The 7500-nt window shown below is 42.5% G+C and overlaps 1 protein-coding gene across 1 annotated transcript in view; it reads right to left on the bottom strand.

Moving 5' to 3' along the window:
* Positions 1 to 7500, bottom strand: part of LOC138964748 (universal stress protein YxiE-like) — a 106475-nt gene that overhangs the window by 80603 nt on the left and 18372 nt on the right. The gene's annotated exons all lie outside the window — the stretch shown is intronic.

The raw sequence follows: 7500 nt of genomic DNA, 5'->3' as shown, positions 1-7500 counted from the left end.
CCAGTTGCCTCTTTCTTTGTCCCCACCCCCCCATTCCCGTCCCCACGCGAGTTTTCTGTATCAAACCTGATTCTCAGATTTTCACCAAACATTTGTTTACGGTAAAAATTCAACAGGCGACTATGCCCTTTATTTCCTCGCAACCCGACCTTCCCGTTTTGGCATATTTTCGCACACATGTTCTACACTTCATAAAATGTTTTCACAAACAAATAATGTCCTCATAAACATGAAAGGCTGCAGGAGACATAATCTAATTTTATTAATTATCTGTTATTTTTCTCTCTCTTTCTCTCCTGACCTCTAGCTACTATCCTGTACTCTTTTCCTGTCCATTGCCCTGCGCGTGAAAAATGGACCAGAGGAAATCGGAGTCCCAAGCGCCTCAGCGGGGTTTCGTCATTCCATTTATTTCCCCGACGTGTTTGTCTGATCGGAAAAGCGAGATCAAATGCGAAGTGTTTTTCCTGATCGATGATTTTTGTTTTTTACTTGATGAAAACAGAGATTATTTATTATTTTTTTATGTCAGTAATGATGCCAATTGCTGAGGTATAAAGAAGAGAGAGAGAAGGGGGGGTGGGGGCCGGGAGAAGAGACGGGAGGGAGAGATAGAGGGTGGGTCTGGGAGAGAGCATGTATAGACATTGAAGTCTAAAAGCTGTAAACGTTTTATACTTTAATCCATAATAAGAGAAAAGTTTTTTTCTCGAAGAATGTTTGTTCATCCGTTTCCGGTTTTGCAGGTTACAGTTTTGTTGGAATGTATTTTGATTTATTTCGTTGTCTTTTTGTAAGCATACAGTCTATGTTTCGGTTTGCGTGAGTGTATGTGTTCTGCTTTCCAAAACTGTAAGGCAAATAACTGGTAAACAAAGCATTCTGTACTCTGAATTAAAAACACAAATTAAATATCCCGACCTGCCGTGAGATAAAATAATTACACAAAAAAACTCCGTTCAGTCTTGTGTATTAAGTTAAAAGAACACTTTAAATTGCAAAGTGAGCAGACAGGAAATCGCCCATAATAGCCGCTATTTTTTCAAACCGGAAATGTTCCAGGCGCACGGCATCCATAGCTTCAAAAGTCACGGCGCTTAAAAAAAAAGATCTTTTTTGTGACTCCCTTTTAAGTCGGAAGTTGTTTCGCCTTACAATGAAATGTCATTTGCTGGCACAAATCTGGGTTCCTGATTTGAGGACAACAATTAAAGTAGCATTGGCCTTCTTTTGCTTCTAATTTGGACAGTCACAAATGTTCTTTGTTTGGAGTAAAGTTTGTAAACTGATTATTCTTTGTGAGACCGACAACCAAAGAGAAAAACATTCACTCACTGTGAAGAGTTTCCAATTTCGGGGGATGGAAAAGTTTTGAAAGTTTATTTTATAAAGGTTTTGGTGGCATTAAAACTTACAAAACTCGCATTGTATTGCAAACAAAAAAAGTTGTTATTATCCCGTAAACTCTCAAATTGTTGCGCTCTTTAAGAAAAATAAAGAAGAAAAACTGACGGCGTTTCTTAACTTTAAACTTCGACCACAAAACAAAAATTCAACTTTCAAAACTTTGACAAGTATTACGCTTGTTATACATGCCCTTGACATCATTTGCTGAAAGCTTAGGGGGGATAACTGTCACATCTCAGCAAACACGCAGATCTTTGTGTGTTTGTCGGTTCTTAGAAAAAAAAGAAGCGCGGGTTTCCAAAACATAAAAGATTGGAGAAACATTCAGAGGACACAGAAGTCCCCGTAGTGTTCTGCAACGCTAACATTTTAAACGCTACGAGTTGCCAAAAGTGCCACTGGGGACTTTTCAGGAAGTGTCAATCATCCTCCGACAACATTTCCCAAGCTAATTGCAATACATTTTGTGTTTGCTTGTTTGCCGATATAGAAGTAAAGTTGTGTGCATTTCCCCTACGGTATAACAGCTTAGACACACATTCGCAGACTTTTTCAACGCTTACCCCCACCCCACCCCACCCCACCAAGAAATGCCATTCACCTTCGAAGGCTTGAACAAAGCATTTCGGGAGCACACAGGGCAAGCTCTAGCAACATTATCAAGATTCCCATTCCCGAATTTCCAAGTATTGGGATAATAAAGAGATTGAAAGTCAAACGCGGTGCCTTTCGGCCACAAGGAGGTTGGGAACTCCAAAGAAGAGTCGTTCACCTCTGAAAGATCATACAAAGCATTCCAAAGGCACACGTCAGTACAGGCTCTGGCAACATTACCCATGCCCCAAAATAATGTCGGTACCTTTTTGGCAAGAAGGGGTTTGGGAACTCCAAAGAAGTGCCAGTCATCTCTGAAACATTGCCACACCAACAGGCTCTGGTAACATCCCACTCCCCTAACAGTATTGCTGAACCTTTTAGCCCGAAGTGGCTTGGGGACTTCTAAAAAGTGTCATTCTCCTCTGAAAGCTCTGACAAAGCATTCCATTGGCACACGTAAGGCCCTGGCAACATTCCCATGCCGCAAAATAATTGCTGTACGTTTTGGTCCGAAGTGGCTTGGGGACTTCCAAAAAGTGTCATTTACCTCTGAAAGCTCGGACAAAGAATTCCATGGGAAGACGTTCAGGGTCTGCCAACATTCCCATGCCCCAAAATAATTGCGGTACCTTTCGGCTCCGAAATCTTCAAAGCTCCTGTTACGAAAGTTGACACAAGTCTGGCACTAAATCCTCTCCTCCCATTACTGCCCTCGCGCGCATCTTCCACTCGACGTGACAGCCAAAGGAAAGGACCAGGGCTGCCAGGACATTTTAATCACAGGGTTTGTGTGCAAGGATGGAGCTGAGGTTTTGCTGAGAAGGTTTGGCTCGTTGGCAGCTTTTCTCTCTTCTACTTACTTTTTTTCATGGTTATAGAGGTCTAGAGCAGATTCTCATGTTGGGACACGAACTGGCGAAATTCAACATTTTGGACATCCAAAAAAAGATGGCCTGCTTACGTTCCAAAATCAAGAATAAAAAAAATAAAAAGTATGAAAAGACATGTACAAGTAAATCGACACCATAAAGAGACCGTTGGGCCGATGTACTTGCGAATGTCTTGTTTTATTAATAAATGTTTTTCGATTCAACATGTTAGAATGTGGTGAAAGCACTGACATTGCAGGCCGGTCCTCTTTAAAGAAATTGGGCTCACGGTGGATGCACTCAAACTGAGATGACTCACTCTTACAGAAGATTTTGAGAAGTGACCAATGAAGGTTGCGGAAGATTGCATGGAAGAAAAGTACATTCATTCAACAGCTATCGTGTTTTCAGTGTAGCTATAAGGGCCCGATATTTTGACGAGAACAAGCATAATACGCCGTGTCAAAGACAAAAAGGGCTATTTTCATTCAGTTAAAAAGGAATCATTCTTTACATAGGTTAGCCATTCTACCAATGTAACAGGGTTTCCACAGAGCAGCAGTCAGATGTGGAAACTGAGAATGTCCCATCACTGAAGCAAGGCAAGGCCCGCAAGCCAAGGCAAGGCAAAGCAAGGCAAGGCAAGGCAAGGCAAGGTAAAGAAAGACAAGGCAAAGAATGTATTTCATGAAACAAGAAACTAAGAGACTGCGACACATAGACAACTTTCTTTTTTCTTTATTTGGTGTTTAACGTCGTTTTCAACCACGAAGGTTATATCGCGACGGGGAAAGGGGGGAGATGGGATAGAGCCACTTGTCAATTGTTTCTTGTTCACAAAAGCACTAATAAAAAATTTGCTCCAGGGGCTTGCAACGTAGTACAATATATTACCTTACTGGGAGAATGCAAGTTTCCAGTACAAAGGACTTAACATTTCTTACATACTGCTTGACTAAAATCTTTACAAGAATTGACTACAAGAAACACTTAACAAGGGTAAAAGGAGAAACAGAATCCGTTAGTCGCCTCTTACGACATGCTGGGGAGCATCGGGTAAATTCTTCCCCCTAACCCGCGGGGGGAACACATAGACAAGGCTAAAATGAACCCAGAAGGAGAAGAAGAAAACGAATCGAAGATTTCTATCGATCTTCAGCAAAAACCTCCCCCGCCCACTCTCAGAACCAAAGCAGCACTGACTGAATCTAATGAAAAGGTCTCTCCCAGTCTGGCCCCTTGGTCATAACAATATTGGCTTTCCTTTGAAAAGGGAGAGAACTCTGCAAAACCCCACCAAGTCTGTTGTGTACGTTGCCACTTAGAGGCCGTGGGACTAACAGAAAACCGCCGTAATCACTTCTGATCGGCGATTTCGATTCCCTTGCCAAGAGTGATGGTTCGGGTTTTTTCGAGGCGTGTCACGACTAAATCAGTGCTGACTTCAAGGGGAAAGAAATATTTGGGGAGCAAAGTTCTGCATCGACATCTTTTCAGATGCGTTTAGGTATACGAGAGAAAAAAAAACGCTCTCTCGTGAGACACGTAGATACTGAGACTTATTAATATTTCGATTCTCTTGCCAAGAATGGAGTTTCGTTTGTGTCAAAACAGAATCAGTACAGACTAGAAAAGGAGACAATATACTGAAAGAGCAAACTTTTAAATCGACATTTTGTGTGTGTAGTGTTTTTGGTCTAAATAAAAAGATGAAATGCGTAGATACAGAGACTTATTGATATTTCGATTCCCTTGCCAAGAATGAGGGTTTATGAATTTCAAGGCGTGTCGAGACTGTATCAGTACTGACTTCAAGGGGAAACAATTATTTGGGGAGCAAAGTTCTGCATGGACATCTTTTCCGTTGAGTTTTGGGTAAAAAAGAAAGACTCATGAGACACGTCGATAATATTTCGATTCCCTTGCCAAGAATGGAGTTTCGTTTGTGTCAAAACAGAATAAGTACTGACTAGAAAAGGAGACAAATACTGTAAGCGCAAAGTTTTGCATCGACGCTTTTTGTGTGTCGAGTTTGCTCTATAAAAAAAACCTTTATAAAATGCGTAGATACAGAGACATTGATATTTCGATTCCCTTGCCAAGAACGAGGGTTCATTTATTTCGAGGCGTGTCGAGACTGTTATCAGTTCTGGCTTCAAGGGGAGACAAATATTTTGGGAGCAAAGTTCTGCATCGACATTTCTTCAGGGAGCTTTCGCATACAAAGCTGCCCAGTGAGATGCGTGAACACTGAGAATTACTGGCCTTTCGATTCAGTTGCTAAAGAATGAGGGTTCGTTTATTTGCAGCCGTGTCGGGACTGACCGCATGGATGTTGGCTTGAAGGGGAGATAGATTCTTTGGGAGCTAAGTTCTGCATGGATATATATATACACTCTTCAAAAAAAAGTTAAGGATCGGTTGAAAAAACGGATCTAATTATACAAAATTGCCAAAAAATTAAACATCGACATAATAATTAAAAGATTAATGTGTTTGAAGAAACAAATGAACAATGAGTCTTGACCTAGAATTTTGTTTGGCAGGCAGAGTTATTTCCCTTTGTGGGACTTCTCAAAAGCTTCTGCATTTTGGAAGAAAAAGGGTGTTTTTTATAGCCCCATGAAACTTGGGCAAAAGGTTGTGATGCACGTGCTACAACAGGGTCCTGGCTATGAACATCGCTCACCAGCTTGTGTTTAAAGGTTGACACGCTGACCCAATTATGCACAGTAGCAACATGCCCCCACGAAGAAAACTGAGCGATTTGGATAGAGGAAGGGCAATAGGATGGCTACAAGACGGTGTTGCTGCCAGGCAAGTGGCCCAGAGACATGCAGTGGCTCCCTCTGTCATCATCAGACTAAAACAGAGATTCCACGCAACTTGAAGAGTGCAGGAGCGACAACGTTCTGGTCGGCCCAGAGTCACCACACAAAGAGAGGATCGCTTCATTCAGAGGCAGGCCATGCAACAAAGAATGGCTGCGGGCAAACAACATTAGGCAACGCCTACAAGCTACCACCAACACTGTTATTAGTGGTCAGACGATCCGAAACCGCTTACACAACTTTGGCTTGCGTGCAAGGCGTCCAGTCCGAGGAACAACCCTGACTGCTAATCACCGAGCAGCTCGCCGAGCCTGGTGCACTCAACATGTGAGGTGGCAACGTCAGCAGTGGGCTCAGGTGTTGTTTACAGATGAGTCCCGCTTTTGCTTGGAACCTGCTGAGGCGTCTCGGAGAGCGCTTCGCAGAAGGCACTGTTCTGGAACGACAGCGTTTTGGCGGAGGCTCTGTGATGGTCTGGGGAGGGATCAGCACACGTCTAAGGACACCTCTGTACCATGTAGTGGGCAACTTGACCGGTGTCCGCTACCAGAATGAGATCCTGCAACCCCTGGTCGTTCCAGCCCTCCAAGCGATCGGCCCTCGTGCGATTCTTCAGGATGACAACGCACCTCCCCATCGCTCTGCAGCTGTAAACACCTTCATCCAGCAGGCCAGGGTCAACAGGATGCTTTGGCCAGCCAACAGCCCGGACCTGAACCCCATAGAGCACATGTGGGACGAGCTTTGTCGTCGGGTACAGAAACATCACCCTCCTCCTGCCAATCTGGGTCAATTGCTGCAATGGCTTCAGCAGGAGTGGAATGGAGTTCCCAGAGCATTCATATGCAACCTGATCCACTCCATGCGCCAACGATGTGTTGAATGCCTGGCACACAACGGAGGGCACACGCGTTATTGACACTGATTCACATTGTTGTGAATTCCATTTTCGAGGGTTGTCACGTTTGACACACTCTAGCTAAATTGTCGCTGCCGCGTTCGATCTTTGCTTTGTTTGTCATTACTCCTTGGTTGTTCAATTATATAATTTTTTAAAACTGAAAGAATTCGTTCTTGTCTGTTTTGTGTGGCGTGCTTGTAAATAAGTGATCCTTAACTTTTTTTGAAGAGTGTATATATATGTTACAGTAAATTCATCAAACCAGTCAATTTGTAAATTCACTCCGTAAATTTACCAATTTACTGAAAAATTCAGGAAATTTACAAATTTACTGAGTTTGACACCCAGGAAATTTACAAATTTACTGAGTTTGACACCCAGGAAATTTACAAATTTACTGAAAATTTCAGTAAATTTACAAATTTACTGGTTTGATGAATTTACTGTAACATATATACAGGGTGGGCCATAAAAAGTGTCCACATTTAATTTGTTAATATTTTTTCTGTAAAGTGATATTTTCTTTTCTGTTTTAGATAGAATTTGAGACAAGCATCTTAGAATTCTTTTAAAGCCTGAATGGATCGCATTCCAGTACAGGAAAGGACCAAAATCGTTGAACTTTACTTTGCTACCAATTCTGTGGTTCTCGCCCAGCGCGCTTTTCGGAGAGAGTTCCCTGGCACACACTGTCCATGTGCGAGAACTGTGAAGCGCCTCGTGGATAAATTCAGGAACACTGGTAGTCTCGCAGATAACAATAAAGGACATAGTGGTCGACCATTTTCTGCCCAAAATCTCATGTTTTGTTTGTTGACATGTCCACTCAAATGAAAATGGGCTTCATCGCTGAAGAAAATGAGGTCGAGAACTCCTGGGTTGTTTTCAATTCTTT

This window comes from Littorina saxatilis, linkage group LG4 (assembly GCF_037325665.1).
Source record: "Littorina saxatilis isolate snail1 linkage group LG4, US_GU_Lsax_2.0, whole genome shotgun sequence".
In the NCBI taxonomy this organism is placed as follows: Eukaryota; Metazoa; Mollusca; class Gastropoda; order Littorinimorpha; family Littorinidae; genus Littorina; species Littorina saxatilis.
Note: the sequence above shows the minus strand (reverse complement) of the source record. Positions and strands in the feature narration are given on the sequence as shown.